The following is a 19,888-nucleotide window of genomic DNA, read 5'->3' as shown; positions in this document are numbered from 1 at the left end:
AATAGCACAGTGTAGTTGTTGCACCTTAGGCTCATTGTGCCGAAATGAAAATATCACAGTGCAAACACTATGCGGTAACGCTTCATAATAGTGCAGAAAGCTACAACACAGTGAAGCAATATAAATATCACAGTCAAAACCCATACACAGAAATCGACAACTATTTCTAATGATTCCAGTGTGAATGACTAGGCGCTTCGAAATGTGTAAATAAAGAAAGCACGCTGGCATTGCAGCTGGATAAGCATAAATAGAAAGAGGCAAACACCAGAACAAAAAATGGGTGCACGCATTACACCTTTCAACCAAAAAATCCTCCTTTATTACTCATAAAGGAAATTTAAAACACTAAAACTCAAGCAATAAATAAATGAAACAAACGGAACTGGTGAAACAAATGGATAAAATGATAAATTAATTCCTCTCTTGCTGCAGGTGCGCAGCGATGTCTTGCGCTATGGCGCGCACCTGCTCCAGGATCCCCTCCTGGGCTGCTGCCGTCCGATCTGCCGCCACAGCTAGACGGGTTGTAGAGGCCTCGATTCTGCGCAGCACCTGGAATGAATAATCATGGTGGAACTGTTCGCATCAGTCGCTGATTACTCGCAACCAGCTCAAGGCTGGAAGCTGCTGTTGTGAAGAATTGCAACGTGCACAACGATTCCTTCTCTGTTGAAGAGCCACTGGCGTGATGGCATCCTTTGGCAGTGTCAAGGGTCGCGTACAAGCATACCCTCTTCGTTTGGACAGACAAAGACCTGCTGGAACTACTCTTCCGTCATCTACTCAAATGCATCTCTCACCACCAAACAGCCCTTTTCAGGGCTAACCAACCTTTTGCCCCGCGGCTGATCGTTGGCAAGACACGATACCGAGCCCTCTATACAACGCATATTTCTTGTTTACATCCCAAGCTGATTTGTTTTTCAGATTCATGATTTACTTATAACAAAGCATAAAGAATATTTATGTCCTTCATGTAAAATGACACCAAAGGACCTACCAATCTGCAGCATCTCGTCGCCCTGTTCCACGCTGCGGGCGCACTGCGATGACATCGTCGTCAAGGTATCCACCCGTCGCGGTCGCTGTCGACGTGTTGGCCGAACAGGGTGCTGCAACACTGAAAGCATCCAGCATTTTCTACAGTTGCACTACATTTTATGATACGAATAAAAGTGGCTATGGCCATGTTATGGCTTATTGGGCTAGATTAAAAAAATACGAGAGCTCATTTTCTTTAACAGCTTGAGGATCAATAACTTACCAGGTGCAGCGGCCACCCTTTCGGTAGGCGACGCGCCGCGCGGTGGATCCTCTGCCGTTGTAGACTAAACACATTAAATGTTTACGAACTGCGCACACACTTGGCGATAATTAAAACACTCATTCCTGTGATGCTTACGTGTCGCTATGCTCCTTACGCCCGCAGCCTCGTCTGGAGCTTGGACGACGACTTCCATGGCGCAGGTGGGGACCTCAGCCTGCTGGAAAGTGTCATAAGCGTGGCTATTTGTTACAATGCCTATGTTACAAGTTTCCGTACTAATTTGCGAAAATATTCTTCAATTATTGAGTGCTTAATGATCCCATGTGTTACCGTCCTCGTGCACTTCCGTGAAGGCATTTTATTTCTGTGTTAATCACTTAACCCCCCTTTTCCCGAAAGCGCAGCCAACTGAGATTCTAGTTGATTAACCTACCTGCTTTTCCAGTCACTCCTACGCTATTTTCCTGCTCACCAACGGTGTCGCGTTCCGCTAAAGGTACCACTAACAGTTAATGGCTAACTGTAACCTGGCACCGTTCAGGAACCCATGATATTACGGCGGCAGTGTGCTTACCTCTTGGTAGGGGAGGTCGGTCACGCCGTGGAGGCACACCGTCCCGGTCACTTGTAGGACTCGGCCACGAAAACCGTGTAGCCGCCCCCCTCCTGTGCTTCTGAAAATACACGCCAATGTCGAAGGACAAATCGCCCAGACCATTGGACGGTCGCTCACCTTTGTTCTTGGGCAATTGCAGCAGCGTCGCGGCGGGCCTCAAAAACCTCTTTGCGCCACCACTCCTGCCACTGCTCACTGCTCAGCACTTTTGACAACAGGGCCTTCGCTGTTCAGAGCGTCGGCCAGCTGCTGCCACAGCCGTCGGCGGTCGCCAACAGTGAAGCGCGGCCCCAGCTCGCTGGATCTTATAGCCAGCTGGGGATGCTGCTGCATGAAGGCGACCACCGTCTCTCTCTGTGCCTCCGACACACGTGGCCCCTTCAGTGATGCCACATGTAGCACCATGGCCATAGAATAAAGAACCAACTTCCAGTGCTCGACCAAAAGAGGCGTTGGCTCTACTGAACGACTGAACCAACCGCTTCAAAATTCGTGCCGTGTGCTTAAAACGGGGTGGTGGCTAGCGCCATCACTAAACGTTTCGCAAAACTGCGACACCACCATTTGAAGACATTAACCGCAATATTTTGTTTCAGTCGTTTTGCATTCCAAATTAAATCTTTGAAAAGCAACACGAACACATTTTGGTACTCAGTCATAATAGCAAAATATTTCTCAACATGTTGGAAACGCTTCTCAATATATTATATATCCCTAAGCAGACGTCAAAAGCGTGACGCAGGCTTCCACTTCGCTGATTGGCTGTTTGCTTCCTCTCGTTCTTGCGAACACTGCGGACCGCCTATTTCGTGACGTATAGAACGGACCGCCTCCGTTCTATTTTGGAACGCGTGCAAGATCGCGCCCCAGATGTCCTATTGTGTCGTCTCAGAATAGGACACCCACTTGGCACCCACCTGCGAACGCCATGTCCAGCGTAAAGTGGCGAAATGGGCTGAGAAAACGGTTTCAGATTGAGCCCACACAAAAGTATATGCGTTCTTTTCACGAATAAAAGAGCAATAGTACCATGTCCTGCTATTGAGCTATCTCGTAGCAGATTACCTGTAAGTGCCGAGCACAAGTTTCTCGGCATCGTATTTGACTCGCAACTCACATTCATCCTGCATATTTAAATACTTAAAGGCAAAACAATTAACTTATTCAAACTTCAAGTACAACATGGGGCAGTGACAGGAAATGTCTTTTGAACTTGTAAAGGTCGCTTGTGGGCTCTCGTCTTCACTGCGGCGCCATGGTATATCAGTCTACTACGCCAAGTGCTTTAAAGATGTTGGATCCTGTCCATCATTTAGGAATCCGCCTCGCGACCGGAGCCTTCAGGAGAAGCCCCGTACAAAGCCTTTATGCAGAAGCAAATGTATGGTCACTCCATCTTCAGAGATCATCTAGCAGTTTTACATATTATCTTGAAATTATTCAAACCGCGAACATCCCTCTTATTCATCCATAAACCATATGACCGCTGTCATAATCTAATAACCGACCTGCAGCGAAAAAGCCGTTCTCTGCAAGGAGCCTTAGTGAGGAAATGGTTGTTCCGGTGCTTGAACATTGTCTTATGGCTCCAGTGAAACTGTTATCGCCATCGCAGTGGCAGCTGATAGTGTGACACATCCTTTGTAGAGAACGGTAAACATGCGCCAGAGGCACATATTAAAATGCATTCCTTAGAATTCCTGTACAAGTACTCGTGCAAAGAGTTTTACACAGACACTTCTAAGTCGCATGCCGGGGTCTCCTGCGCAGGCGTTGGTGCATCCTTCTCAGAATCAGGTGTACTGCACCCTGAAACAAGTATATATACGGCCGAGGCCCATGCACTATTATCGGCTGTGAAGCATATAAGAAAATGAAAACTTTAAAAAGTACAGACTCCTCAGGCGTCGTAAAAGCCTTGAAGTAACTCTGTAAACAAAACAACCCGGTAGTTCCTGAGCTCTATTCCATTCTCTGTAGAGCGTATATGTCTAACTAGCATATCATTATATGCTGGGTGCCTGGCCATAGAGGCATCGAGGGCAATGTACTTGCTTAACAAATGTACTAGCTGACCTCGCAAGCTATTATTCCTACGGCTTCTGTCGCTGCCACAGAACTTATGCCTTTCTTACGAAAGAAACTGCGAAGCCACTGGCAACGCATGTGGGATGCAGAAATAAATGAGAAACTGCACTGTAGGAAGCCACAGTTAGGTTTTTGGCCCTCCGCATCAAAATCACGGCGAATGGATGTCCTCTTCTGTCGTCTCAGAATAGGACAGACATTTGGCACTCAGAATTTTCTACTTACTGGAAATCCAAAATCAAGAAAGGGGCTGACAGATGGAATAGCCCACTGTGGTATAAAGTTTGTAAACAGGGATAAGGTGCCTCCGAAAGGCTGGCCAACGTTTCGATAGGAGGACCTATCTTCGCCAAGGCGTCCTCGTCTTCTTCGGCATGTTAGCTTTAAAGGGTTAGTGCAGTGACGTCACGTGCGGGTGTTGTCGGTGGCGGTTGGTTATAAAGGCAAAGACTCCAGAGGTAATGAGCTCTGTCGCCTGACGTTTGTGAGCGTCGTTCCCAAGACGAGGGGTAAAGAGCGGGAGTGTGGGAAGGCAGGGGGAAAAGAAAAGGAGAAAAAGAAACGGGGACGCCAAGATGAGAAAAAAAGGAAAAGAACAAAAAAAGGAAAGAAGGGTGCATGGGAAGGCGTTGGGGAAGCGAGAGGTTAGGTAGCATTCAGGGGTGTCGTTGGCGGCATGTTTTTGTGGCATTAGAAGAGCCCGTCCCGCGGTCAGTGCGCGAGTAACACAAAAGACCACCTGCACATCAAGCAACTTAGTCTACTGTCTAGAATATGCCGCTTGTAGCAAACAATACATAGGTGAGACTGGACAACAAATTCATACAAGACTCAACGGTCACCGCGCGGACACACAGTGCAATTTACCTAAAGCAGTAGCCAGCCACTTTAATGAACATGGTCATTTATTTGACAAAGCTCTACATACTACAAATTTTCGTTCACCTCGCGAAAGGAAAGGTACGGAATCATACCTCATACACAAGTTTAATTGCCTACAACCGACGGGAATTTGGCACGTGGTAAATTAGAATCTTTAAAAGCGGTAACTGAAACCTGAAATTCTCGTATCAGCGAAGACACAAAACACACTATGCCACCCGCTAACCTTAATTCTTAACCTCACCTCTACTCCATTTCGAAAAAATTTGTCCTGCCTACGACTCAACTTAATATAAATCCTCTTTCATCTTTTTACGTTTATATCAACTGTACGACTCCCCTTTTCCCATGTACACTTGGCCCCGCCCGCTTGTGCGCACGTCACTTTCCTATTTGTTATTCCGGTTTCGGTTCCCCGCTATCTTTTCTTTTTTGTCGTTTTTTTTAATATGGTTTTTGAAACACACTCACCAAGACATTCCGAAGTGCCAGACGTCAGTATGCCGTTTTCGGCATCTCAGCCACACAGGGTATCGCTATTTCTGAATACCGCCGTAACGACACCTAAGTTGAGCGACTGGGGCTAACGGCCCTTGAAAGACTATGCCGCTGCCTTCCAGTTACCTCATACCTTGCACAGCAGACTCCTTGTCGCCATCTTAACTATTTCAAAATTGCTCGCCGCATTGCTGCTATGCTACTCAAGTCACTCTTTCAACTCGTTTTTTCTTTTGTTCTTTTTTGTGACTAGCGGACTGACCGACGGACCGGCTCTTCTAATGCCACAAAAACATGCCGCGAACGACACCCCTGAATGCTCCCTAACCTCTCGCTTCGCCAAAGTCCTCCAATGCCCCCTTCTATCTTCTTTCTTTTCTTATTCTTTCTGCTTTTCTCCTTGGTGTCCCCCCGTTTTTTTTCTTTTTCTTTGTTTTCTTTACTCCCCGCCTTCCCACACTCCCGCTCTTGTCCCCTCTTCTTGGGAACGACGCTCACAAACGTCCGGCGACAGCGCTCATTACCTATGAAGTCTTTCCCTTTATAACCAACCGTCACCTACAACACCCGCACGTGACGTCACTGCACAAACCCTTTAAAACTAACATGCCTAGGATGACGAGGCCGCCCTTGACAAAGATAGGTACTCCTATCGAAACGTTGGCTAGCCTTTCTGAGGCACCTTATCCCTGTTTACAAACTTCATACTTACTGGAAATGAACCTCGAACTTGTGGTAGATGTGGTGAGAGGCTGACCATCCTTCACGTCCTTGAGGAATGTCGGGAGCCCGAAGCTGAGAGTAAGGAATATTTTCCTCTCGCATACCAGTATCACATCCCTCTTACCCCGGCTATGTTTCTTAAATGATGTTATCTTAAATCTTATTAGTCCATTAAATTTGTAGAGTACCCTCATTCCAGAGGATGCCACTGAGGTAATTGTTTCGCACAGCACATGCCTCCAGGTCCTTGTGTTTCAAGGGCTCGAAGGAGGCAGTAGTGCTCTAGCCAATTTTAGAATGTGGTGTATCCTATACATCATATCATTCTTTTGAAATGCATCCTAATGATCATAGTACAGAATCTTACTATACAGATTTTACGTACTTTAGAGCGACTATTTTTAAGGCCCCTTTACAGTCACGTCACACCAACTTCATACAGCTCATAATTACACTGCGGACTCATTACCACGGGCATGGCGCTCTTTGGCGATACTTGGCCCTTGCGCCATTAAACACCACATATCATCATCATCGCTTGTGTCCGTGTCTGCACGCCTTACCGCCTTTTTGCATTATTAAACCTTACCAACTAGCAAAGCTTTCAGTCGTTTTGAACCTGATTGGCCTTACTGTCCTGTATTTTGTGCACCATCGTTAGGTACTTTGATCACAGGTTTCTTTTCCGCTGATGTCTTTTGCCAGAAACTGCGTCTCAAATATTTAATTATATGGCTGTGATCGAAAGGCAGAAAGATACGCTTAGTGAGATCTGCAGGGTGCGGAGTGCGTATATGCAGGACCACATCACAAAAAAATGGCATTGTTGTCACACTGACATTGTGGTTGTCCTCGACAACGCTCACGACAGCGAAGCCGCTCTCCGACTTTTTCTGGATAACATGGCGCATGACTTCTGCAAGTTGCTCCCCTGTGCACCCCTTTGTGAATAAATGCCGGACCGGTATCTTGTATCGACCGTGGAGACCGCAGAGCAAAAAGCTAAGGACCGAGTTTGTCAGGCACTCATTGTGAGCGTTTCGGACAAGGTGTCGCAGCTCCGCGCCCATGTTGATGTCGTCAATGAACGCGTCGCTATGTTTGTGATATTGAAGTTTCTGGGGAATTCTCCTTTCGTCTATGATGAGTGAACAAACTTTTGACTGCGTTGTTTTAAGACCTATGTTTCTGCTTCCAGGCGGCAACGAACTAGCTGGGTAAAGCCAACCTCTCCGGAAACCGCACCGATGCATTTTTGGAGGGTCTTGTTGCGGAGCAACCTCAGCAGTTCTTCGGAGCGCAAGTATCCATATGCCTTCGCTGGCAAATGTCGGAGTACGATGCTATGTCGCAGCGTTGTTTCCGTCCATTGTGGCTTTTTCGTTCTGTTCTTTACGGGGTCAACGTTTAGGAGTGCCTTTAAATTCCCTGGGTCGGCATCGGACGTCCCTTCTAGAAATGTACTGACGTGTACTGCTTCTTTTCGCTTGAGAAGTTCCTGTTTGTACGATTCTGCAGTCCTACTCAGCCTCTCATTTTTCGCTCTGAGCGCCCGTTCTTTCTCGCGCCACCGCTTGCGCTCGACAAAGCACGTCGAAGAAAACAACTTCAATGGTGTCTGTATCTTGTATGAGCGGTTAGCATGCACCATTCCTGTACGTGCCGCATTCAAGCTACCAGATTCCTCGGCCGTTAGATCCTCCATCGTGGTTTCCTGTCGGTGAGGTTGAATGGCGTAGCGCGTTGGCTCGCTTCCTTCAATGTTGATCTCTTTACTTTCGTGCCCTGGAGGCGTGGCTGGTCCTTGATTTGCGCATGCCGGTGGTTCGCAAGGCAACGAAGCACTGGAAGAGGCACGCTTACGTTTTCGCGTCCTGCCTTGAGGTTCTGTCGTGCTCTGAGTTTGTGCAAGGCGCGGTCTCCATTCATCGAACACGCTGGGTACCGTACCGGGTTTCAGGAGTCGCTTCGCGAAGTTCTTGAAATCCGTAGGACGGAAGCGGAGGCTGCACACAACAGAACAGTCTGCGATGGTAATGATCGGCAAAGCGTCATTTCTGGATATAACAATCAACCACTCTGCTTGCACGCAAAGCGTTTTCCACTGGCACCTTGTGAAAGGACACACCCCCGGTTGCTTCCGTTTCCAACTTTGACGGGCAGCCTGGTACGCAGCCGCAACGCATGGGCACGCGTGTGAATCACTCGGTTACTTAGTAAGGTGGACACACATGCAGAAAACACCAACGGGCTCTGTAACGTAATTTTAGGCGCTTAGGGCAGCGAAATAAAATAAAAATACCGGCTCTGCTGTAACAGACGGCGAGCAAACATCACGCGAACCAAGGCAAAGCTGACGGGCTCAGCAGACGAACTTGTCAACATTCGCCACTATTTTCCAATAAAAAAAGTTTCAAGAAATGAAATTTACTTTATTAAGCAATTTTGCACTTCGTCGCAGCAATAAAACATCACACGATTGTTGTCTGCATGCAGCAACGGTGACAACGCGCGATGTCTGCTCGCGATGCGCCAGCCGCTTGGCTGCCGACGTCGCTCCCGGTGGCCGCGCCGCCGGCGTGTTTACGAGGGCGGGCCATAGAGAAAGACATTCAACAAGAGCGGACGCACGGCAAAAGCTGGCAACAGGAAACACATCACGCCTAGTTTCCACTCCATCCGTTAGTTGACGGGAGCATCAGAAAAAAAGAATGTGAAATGAACTTACAGACAACGTTCTAGTTATTTTATTATTTCCCACTAAAACTAAAAAAGTTTTGCGGGTAAATGAAATTATACTTTGCAATTTCTCTTGCGTTTCCTAGCAACAAGCTCACGTCATGCGTGCACACGTCATGAGCCAGATAAGCCGCTGGAGTGAGCGAGGCCGGCTGCGGATGTGAAGCTCGCGTGCTCGGCGACCCGTCTGTTTACGATGTAGCCCGTTTTTTTGGGCTCCCAGCGTTCTCTTGTATCCCGTCTGCATTTCGACACGGCACCGCTGCACCACTGGACTACAGCAAGGTCAGGAATTTTGTTTGACAGTCTGCGACACGCTTCAAGCACATTTAGGCTTACGGCACAAAGCTGAACCTATGTAGTGACGCAGTAATCGAAAAACAGTTCCGCTGTCGAGGCCTAGATACTTTGAGTTTATTACTCGTACAGGGATGTGTTTGCGACGCTTTCTATGAGCCCAAGCATTATTATAACTTCCGTAGTTTTTGGGCACGCTCGCCGCATTTGGCTTTGTGACGAAAAGCACCTCGGCCGTGTGACGCAGTTTCGCGTGTACTGAATCTTACCGGGACAAGTTTTGGTCCTTTCTCTGACCCCAGACATAATTGTATGCCTTTTGCCGCGCATCCTTTGGTCGAAAATGACCAGGCCGCGCCCATTTTGTCTGTCAATCACGCGACTTCAGGAACCTGCGAAAACGAGAAACGTCATAGTGACGTTGACGCACTCATTATGCAGAGCATAAGGTACGGATGTTTGGCACGGCCAGAGGCAGGGCAGTTTCCGAAGCAATAAAAAATGGCCGCCCCCTCTCATCGCTCTGGCCGTGGCTATTTGCCGTCGCCGACGTGAACACGGAGAGCCAGACGACGCGTTTGACATGCCGGATGAGCATTTTTGACGGCATTTTCGCCTCTCGAAGGGAATGGTGCGGTTGTTGTGCGAGGAACTGGCGGGGGAACTGTCGGTGGCGCGAAAGGTGTGTGCGCTGCGCTTCTTTGCCACCGGGAGCTTCGAAGCGTCCGTTGAGCGCGACGAGACGATTCGTGTGTCGCAGTCGACGGTCAGCGACTGTGTGCAACGGGTGGCAGAGGCTGTTGTGAACGCCGGGGCGCGCAACAAGTGGGTGCATTTTCCGAAGGCGGTCGAGGAAAAGGCTGCTGTGAAGGAGGGTTTGCTTCGGCGCGGTGCTATCCCCGGCGTCATGGGATGCGTCGACGGCATCCTCATAGCCATTGTCGCACCCAAGGTTGAGCGCAAGGCTGCATTCATGTGCCGCAAGGGATACTACGCCCTGGACTGCATGTTCGTAAGTAAACCTCACGTTTTTTGGTTCCGATTCTTTTGACAGTTAAGTTGCTCATGTCGACGGGCACTTTATCTGTTTACGTATTACCAGATCTGCGATGCGGACATGAAAATCGTGGCCGTGGACCCTCTGCGACCGGGGTCGGACCACGACGCGTTCGTCTGGCGGACGACATGGCTGCGCCAAGGGTTTCAAGCGAGCCGCATCGTGAATCCCGGGGACCACCTCCTCGGTGAGGCAAAACACCTTTTTTGGCGCACTCACACTTCACTAGCGCAGAACGCAGTGTCCGCTCCAACCCAAACTTTTAACCAAATTACCAGCACATAAGTCGGGAGTAAAAAAAGAAAGAATACATTGACTGTTGCCATTGGCAATGTTCAAAGTATTAAGTTACAAGCACATGATGTGCCTGCGAGGAGCAGACGAAAGCAACACGTATTAGTGCTGGTACTGCACCCGGTGCCTGCCAGAAGCAGCAGAAATTAACACACATTAGTGCTTCTACCACTAGTGTCATTGATAGCACGAACAAGTGTTGATTTCTTCTTGTGGCTGGTACCGAATAGTGCACTTACAAATTGGTTAACCGTTTGTGTCGGGTATGGACATGCTCAACTCATGCCTTTACTTGGGATTTACCTCTGAAGTCTGCTGTAGCTTTCGTAAAGTGACAACTTGCCTCTCGTCAGAGGATTACTCAGTGTACTATTTCCACCTTCGTGCAGGTGACAGTGGCTACCGCTTGGAGCCGTGGCTCTTGACCCTAGTTCCTGGCCATCCTCCAGTGCAGACAGCCGCGATGCAGAACAACACAGCACATGGCGCCATGCGTTCCGTAGTGGAGAGGTGCATTGGGCTCTTAGAGAGCCGTTTCCGCTGTCTTCAGCGATATCGCACCCTCCTGTACGAGCTGGAACGTGCAGCCAACATTGTCGCGGTATGTGCTGTGTTGCACAGCCTTCGCTTTCTGAGGGCGACATAGAATCGGGTGATGACGACAGCAGCAGTAGTAGTGAGCTCGGTGGTAATGGCTACCCCGTTATGCAAGGTCTGCCCCGAAACACAGGGTCTAGAATGAATTATTTGAGAGGGCGGGCTGTTCGGGACACTGTGATTGGCATGTGTGGCAGGACCCGTGCGCAGAACATGCGTTACGTGAAAAGTGTGCGGAGGCAGCTGCAACGTCAACAGCAGCGTCAGCATCGCTAGGTGCATGCACACAGTTGTAGCGTAACAGATGCCAAATAATTGCATTGCGCATTTCGTGCTGTGAAATTGCACACACATTTCCCATGCTAAGTTGTAGTTGATGTCTACGTAATGCAAAGCATTCATGATTTGTTGAGAAATGTAAAAGTTGTGTAGTGAAGGGTTGTGTAAAGCCTGCATTTAGAGTAAGTGAAACAGGCTCTTTAGTGGTGACATATAAGATTGAAAGCGAACTAAGAATAAGGGCATTTTCAAAGTGTCTGCTACGATTTCCTTGTTGCTGCTCTCGCCACCTAGATGCCCTGCGTGCCATGCATGTTGCCTGCAGTTGTCATTTTTATTCTTACTCGTATCGGTGAGCGTTCTCTTCTCCCCTTACGCATTGATGGACATAAGCGCCTATCTCCTCGCTTTCTACTCGCGCAGAGAAGCTCACAAAAGCCAAAATGTACAGTGCATGCCACACCTTCCGCTCCATTGAACGTGCTGTTACACGCGCACCTTCTAATTCCTCCACCATTTCGTCTCGCAACAACCGCAAAGTTCCTTTGTAGTGACGGAAATGCCGTCCAACTGGTCATCCTATATGTCAAACGCTGTGGCTCCCGTGAAGTGTGTGTACGCATGAGCAGTTGATAATTTCAACGAAGTGCCCTCAATTGTAAATAGCAGAACTCTGTGAATGGAATATTGCAGAGTGTGTAATAACATTTCCAGAGTGCAAGCTAGCACTGCAAATATAGTAGCGACATGCAAATAAAGGCACTAGAGGAGCACTGCACCAGTCTGTATTATTTCACCCTTAGACATATATACATTTTTTATGGTAACACTTGTTTCTGTACACATCCCTTGCGACAGTCTCTACATTGAATGAGTGCGAGAATCGTGAGTGCTGCAGTAGTAGAGACATATGCAACATATCACAGTCAAGTTGCAATAAATATTGTGTCACATTGTTCTTGCATCTGAAAGATTCACCGGTAACTGCATCATAAAATATCACAGGTAACGGCAGGCATCGTTTAAGAAAATTGTTGTACGCTGCACACTGTTTCGGATCGCGACACTGGAGCGATCGGATGGGAACTCGGCGCTGACGCCCGTGGTTGTACCTGGGTCGCAAGCCCCAAGGGTAGCGTTGGCCTGGCGGCCTGGGGTACAACTGGAAGCATCCGAAGGTCCCGGCAAAGCATGAGTCGACTGGTAACAACGAAACAACTTGTTTATTTTAACATCGCAAAGAGTTGGCGGTCAGGTTTGACCGAAGTAGAGAGACGGGAGAGCACTTCACTCAACAGAAGAAATCGGAGCCCTCCTTTTGGCGTCCGGGGGCAGCTGTTTTTATACTCTCGCAGTTGAGGGCAAGAAGGAACCCCTCAAAAGACGAGCACGTGAATGTACAATGGGCTAATGGTGACGCACACTGTCGTGGCGCTGCGCACGATCTCGTAGCACCCTGTCGTGGCGCTGCGCACGATCTCGTAGCACCCTGTCGTGGCGCTGCGCACGATCTCGTAGCACTCTGTCGTGGCGCTGCGCACGATCCCGTAGCACTCTGTCGTGGCGCTGCGCACGCTCTCGTAGCACCCTGTCGTGGCGCTGCCGGTCGGACACAATGACTGTAACGAGAAGATGGTCCCTGCTTTGGCATCGCCTGTTTCGGGCACAATGACTGGAACGAGATCCCTGCTTTGGCATCGCCTGTTTCGGGCCCAATAACTGGAATGAGATCCCTGCTTTGGCATCGCCTGTTTCGGGCACAATGACTGGAACGAGATCCCTAGGCGGTCGCATCGCCGCAGACGCGCCTGGAAACACCTGGCGATGAGTGTTGCGGCGACGACGATCGGGCCAAAATGTCTGCCGCCCCGCCGCAGTCGCGCCGGCAAAACCACGTGTCGCAGGCGAAACGCAACAGACCGCACCGCCGGGGGAAGGAGATCCCGATGGACAGGGGACTGCATCCGCTGTCCGGAGGGATGTCGCTCGATGATGCTCATAACCGAAGTCGGGCGTCCCTTGACGTTTCTTGAGCGCAGCGCACAGAGAAGGCCTCGTTCTCTCGTTCAGGTTCGCACGGGACACTGCAAAGTGACTTCGGGAGAGTTCACATTTTTGTTCTCGTTCCCGGCAAGCGTTAGAACTACGCTGAAAACTCAACCGCTCAGTCAGCAAGCACGGCACAACCCTCACTAAGCCCTGCCAGGCTCTTTCCCCTTTTTATACCACTGCCTAGTTCCTTACAGTAGTCTAGCATCACTCAGAACGCGTCCACAAATTGAAAAATTGCACTAGAAAGCATATCATCACTTTGAAACACTAAACAAAAGCAATATGTTAAAAAAATCCTGCCTCAGGAAGAAAAACATCAGTAACAAACAATTTTGAGGCTGATTCCTACGTTAGGGGCTTCGACTTAAGCCATCGGCGTTACCGTTGAGACTCCCCTTTTTGTAACGTACCTCAAAGGAATATTGTTGTAAAGCGAGGCTCCAGCGCAGGAGGCGGCCATTTTTGGGAGAGATGGTCTGCAGCCATTGGAGAGGGCAGTGATCCGTCTCAATGATAAACCTCGAGCCGGCTAGATAGCATGACAATTTCTGAACGGCCCACACGAGACATGCACACTCTTTCTCGGTGGCGCTATACGCCTGCTCACGACTGGTCAGCTTACGACTAGCATACAGGACGGGGTGTTCTACTTCTCCATTTTCCCGTTGGCACAGTACAACGCCCATGCCTCGCTCACTAGCATCGCACTGAACAATGAACCCTTTTGTATAGTCTGGCGATCGTAGCACAGGCTGGCTTGTTAGGGCACTCTTTAGGGCGCTAAAAGCTCTTTCCTTGGTCTCGTCCCAGACGACTGTTTGAGGCTCTGTCTTTCTTAGAGCATCCGTCAGGGGAGCCGCGATATCAGAGTACCTAGGGATGTACCTCTGATAGTAGCCGGCGACACCTAAGAACGACCGAATATCGGTCTTTGTGCGCGGTTGCGGAAAGTCTCGCACAGCGGCCACTTTTATTTCAGAGGGGCGGCGACGACCCTGACCAATCACGTGACCGAGGTAGACAACCTCGGCCTGTGCTATCTGGCACTTAGGAGCCTTGACTGTCAAGCCCGCTTCGCGCAGGCGGGTTAGCACTGCCCGCAAGTGTGTCATATGCTCAGACCAGGATGCGGAGAATATCGCTACGTCGTCTAGATACGGTAAAGCGAATTCTTGCTGTCCCCGCAACACTTTATCCATGAGGCTTGAAAAACAGTATGGCGCGTTCTTCAAACCAAAACTCAACACTTTAGGACGGAATGTTCCCATTGGTGAAATGAACGCCGCATACCTACTAGCCTCTTCTGTAAGTGGAACCTGCCAATAACCCCTGACAAGATCTAGGGTGGAAATAAACTGAGCGCTACTAACTTTCTCAAGGCGCTCCTCGATGTTAGGGATCGGATAAATTTGATCCTTAGTGATGGAATTAAGCCTGCGGTAGTCGACGCAAGGACGAGGTTCCTTGCCCGGTACCTCAACTAAAATCAAAGGGGAGGTATAGTCACTCTCACCTGCCTCAATAACACCGAGCTGTAGCATTTTCTTTACCTCAGCCTCCATAATATCGCTCTGGCGGGGTGACACCCGATACGCCTTGGATCGTACTGGCTCTGTGGAGGTAAGTTCTATATCATGAGTAAGTACAGAAGTCCTACCAGGCCTCTCAGAGAACAGACCTTGAAACTCTTGTAATAGCTGGTGTAGTTCGGTTTTCTGCTCGGGCGACAGCGGTGCTTTACTGATAAGGTCACTAATGACTTGACCGGTGTCTTCCCTGTTCGTCACTGAGCCTAGTCCCGGAAGCTCGATCGGAAGCTCTTCAGGAACGTTTACCATCATGCACACCACTGCTTCCCTTTGTCTATAAGGTTTGAGCAGATTACAGTGGTAAACTGGCTGTGCTTTCCGCTTTCCTGGCAGACTTACCACGTAGTTAACGTCCGACAGTTTCTGAACAATTCGTGCTGGGCCCTCCCACTGCACGTCTAGTTTGTTGTTTAGCGATGTGCGCAATATCATGACCTCATCGCCAACCTCAAAACGACGGGCCCTGGCTGTCCGATCATAATAAACCTTGGCCCTCTGCTGGGCCTTTGTCATTGCTTCACCTGACAACTCCTGTGCCCTTCTTAAGCGTTCGAGGAGCTTAAGCACGTACTCCACCACGACTGGGTCGTCGCCCCTACCTTCCCATGATTCTCTAAGCATGCGAAGCGGAGATCGAAGCGAGCGACCGTACACCAGTTCAGCTGGCGAAAACCCCGTAGCCGCATGCGGCGCGGTCCTTAAAGCAAACATCACCCCAGGCAGACACAGCTCCCAGTCAGTTTGATGTTCAAAACACAAGGCTCTCAACACGCGCTTCATGACGGAGTGGAGCTTCTCAACGGAATTCGACTGTGGGTGGTACACTGAGCTGTGTAACAGCTTTACCCCACACCTTTCGAGAAAAGTTGTCGTCAAAGCGCTAGTAAACACTGTGCCCTGATCTGATTGGATTTCCGCAGGAAAACCAACTCGCGCAAATATGGACAGTAGTGCATTAACTATCTCAACTGAGCTGAGTTCTTTAAGCGGCACTGCTTCAGGGAACTTTGTCGCTGGGCAGATCACAGTCAAAATGTGTCTGTACCCCGTGGCTGTTACCGGCAGAGGTCCCACAGTATCAATAACGAGCCGTCTAAAAGGCTCCGTTATGATAGGTACCAATTTCAACGGCGCCCTTGATTTGTCCCCTGGTTTGCCCACCCGCTGACAAGTGTCACATGTCCTCACGAAATGGTCTGCGTCCCGAAAACACCCTGGCCAATAGTACTCTTGCAAGAGACGGTCCTTAGTTTTCTTAACTCCTAGGTGTCCGGACCACGAACCCCCATGTGACAAGCGCAACAGATCCTGACGATAGCATTGAGGCACGACCAGCTGATCGAACTCCACTCCTCTGCGGTCTAGATACTTCCGGTACAGGACTCCCCCTCTTTCCACAAAACGCGCAGTTTTCCTGGCGATACCTTCTTTGACATTGCAGCGCACGTTTTCCAGGCTGCCATCCTTTTTTTGCTCGGCTATCAAAGCCGACCGGCTGACTTTTAGCAACCTATCAAGTCCGTCTGACGTAGGCGCGATGAGCAAATCAGTAGATAGCTCTTCTAACTTTCCCGCGTCGGGCGTTTCCTCTCCAGTATCTGGCGCCTTTAACGTTACAGACTCAAGTTTATTCAGTTCGGGCGTGCTCGGAATATCAGCTTGCTGCGCCTCTGACCCTTTTTCGTTGTTTGATAACGTCGGCCCCGCAACTACCGCCTTTGCAGCGAGCTCCCGAACCTTCGATCTGGTTAAGGCCTGAACACTAGCTTCACCAAACAAAAGCCCCTTCTCGCGCAGGAGGTGATCGGACCTGTTTGAAAATAGGTACGGGTACTGGGGTGGCAGCATAGATGACACTGCCGCCTCTGTCTCAAGCGCTCCGAAAGGTCCTTCAATAAGCACCTTTGCTACTGGCAGACACACGCTATGAGCTTCCACGGCTTGCTTGATCCACGCGCACTCGCCCGTGAACATATGGGGTTCTACGTAAGACGGGTGAACTACATCCATCGTAGCTGCGGAATCGCGAAGCACTCGGCACTCTTTCCCGTTTACGAGGAGGTCTCGCATGTAAGGCTCGAGAAGCTTCATGTTCTCGTCAGTGCTGCCTATTGAAAAAAACACAACTTTTGGTGTTGTTTCCGGACACTGCGCCGAAAAGTGACCCGGCTTCTGGCACGTATAACACAAGCGCGCTCGCCTCATCTCGAACCGCTTTCTGCGTTTGGCTGCCGCCGTCTCTTTACGTTTGGTCGGACTGCTTTCGCTCGCATCCGCACTACGCGTGTCCCCCTTTACTCTCATGGGTGTGAACTTCGGCCTCTCAAACTTCGAGCCAAATTCACCCTTTTGACCGTCCTTAGCTCCGCGAGCTCGACGCGTCACAAACTCCTCGGCTAGCTCAGCGGCTCTAGCCACCGTACTCACGTCTGGCCTATCCAAGACCCAGTATCGCACGTTCTCCGGTAACCGACTATAAAACTGTTCTAGCCCGAAACACTGCAGAACTTTATCGTGGTCACCAAACGCTTTCTCTTCTTTGAGCCACTCCTGCATGTTCGACATAAGCCTATACGCAAACTCTGTATATGACTCACTTCTGCCTTTCTCATTTTCCCGAAACTTCCGACGGAACGCCTCCGCAGACAGCCGGTACTTTTTTAGAAGACTCGATTTCACTGTGTCGAAATCCTCTGCCTCCTCTCTATCCAAGCGAGCGACTACGTCGGCCGCCTCGCCGGGTAACAAAGTGAGCAAGCGCTGTGGCCACGTTTCCCGAGAGAACCCCTGCTTCTCGCACGTTCGCTCAAAGTTAACCAGGAACAAACCAATGTCCTCTCCAAGCTTAAACGGCCGCATCAGGTCCGTCATTTTGAACAATACGCGTTCTCCTGCACCGTGTGCCTGACTTCCATTACGAGCGCGTTCCATCTCTACCTCGAGACGCTTCATTTCCAAAGCGTGTTGACGGTCACGCTCTTGTTGCTCTCGCTCTTTCTGTTCTTTACGTTCACGCTCTTCTTTTTCTTTCTGTTCTTTACGTTCACGCTCTTCTTTTTTTTTCTGTTCTTTACGTTCACGCTCTTCTTTTTCTTTTTGCTCTTTAAGTTCGCGCTCCTGTCTTTTTGACCTCTCCTCAATAGTCTCAAGGCATTCCGACAGCTCGTCATCCTCAGCCTCTAACTCAAGAATAGCCTTTAGCAGTTCAGGTTTTCTTAGTTTGTCTGAGACATCCAGACCCAACTCTCTTGCAAGCTCCAACAATTTCGGTTTGCGCAACGACTTCAAATCCATGGCTGCTCTGAATGCTGCTTTCTCTACTGCTTACTATTGTCTTGCCGCAAACTAACCCGGCAGCAACGACAACCACAATTACCAGCTCTGTTTCTGACACTAACAAAAAGCCTGGCAAAGCTCAGAAGAAGAAAGTCCCGCACTCACCAAACCTCGCAGGCAGGAATTCCGCGCAGTCGTTCCGCTGCAGGCAACCAGTCGTCACACAGGGCTCGTTGCACTGCTCCCGGATCGTCGTTGAGCTGCTCAGCATACTGTCAACTGCATCTCTTTGCTGCTGGCCTCCGTTGTCGCGATCTCGCCGCTGGCAGACCGTTGTTTGAAGTCGTAGGCGATCTCACCGCTGCCAACCAGATGTTTCGATCTGCCTGCTGGTACGATCTGTTGGGAACTCGGCGCTGACGCCCGTGGTTGTACCTGGGTCGCAAGCCCCAAGGGTAGCGTTGGCCTGGCGGCCTGGGGTACAACTGGAAGCATCCGAAGGTCCCGGCAAAGCATGAGTCGACTGGTAACAACGAAACAACTTGTTTATTTTAACATCGCAAAGAGTTGGCGGTCAGGTTTGACCGAAGTAGAGAGACGGGAGAGCACTTCACTCAACAGAAGAAATCGGAGCCCTCCTTTTGGCGTCCGGGGGCAGCTGTTTTTATACTCTCGCAGTTGAGGGCAAGAAGGAACCCCTCAAAAGACGAGCACGTGAATGTACAATGGGCTAATGGTGACGCACACTGTCGTGGCGCTGCGCACGATCTCGTAGCACCCTGTCGTGGCGCTGCGCACGATCTCGTAGCACCCTGTCGTGGCGCTGCGCACGATCTCGTAGCACTCTGTCGTGGCGCTGCGCACGATCTCGTAGCACTCTGTCGTGGCGCTGCGCACGCTCTCGTAGCACCCTGTCGTGGCGCTGCCGGTCGGACACAATGACTGTAACGAGAAGATGGTCCCTGCTTTGGCATCGCCTGTTTCGGGCACAATGACTGGAACGAGATCCCTGCTTTGGCATCGCCTGTTTCGGGCCCAATAACTGGAATGAGATCCCTGCTTTGGCATCGCCTGTTTCGGGCACAATGACTGGAACGAGATCCCTAGGCGGTCGCATCGCCGCAGACGCGCCTGGAAACACCTGGCGATGAGTGTTGCGGCGACGACGATCGGGCCAAAATGTCTGCCGCCCCGCCGCAGTCGCGCCGGCAAAACCACGTGTCGCAGGCGAAACGCAACAACACGTACGCAGAAATGGCAACTGGCATAAACTGCACATGGAAAAAATGCAGGTGCTTAAATCACGCACCAACAGAAAAATATTTCTCACAGCGAAATGTATAGGTACATCGCTACATGTGAAAGGAACATGCTGTCGTGGAGTTCCATACTGGAAAAGAAAGCCATAACATCTTGCTTTCACAATCAGTAAGAGAAACTGCATCAATATTGCGCATGAGGCGTAAGCGTAGAATGTATCGCAACCATGAAAGAAGACTGAATGAAAACAAAACGTGGTAATGAAAAACAAGAAAAGAAGACTTGAAGCCCTGTGTGTCACGACTACAAAAACATACATATATATTGTCACATTGCATATATATATACATATACATATTTCTCCGCGAGGC

Source organism: Dermacentor variabilis, chromosome 8, assembly GCF_050947875.1.
Source record: "Dermacentor variabilis isolate Ectoservices chromosome 8, ASM5094787v1, whole genome shotgun sequence".
Lineage (NCBI taxonomy): Eukaryota > Metazoa > Arthropoda > Arachnida > Ixodida > Ixodidae > Dermacentor > Dermacentor variabilis.
Note: the sequence above shows the minus strand (reverse complement) of the source record.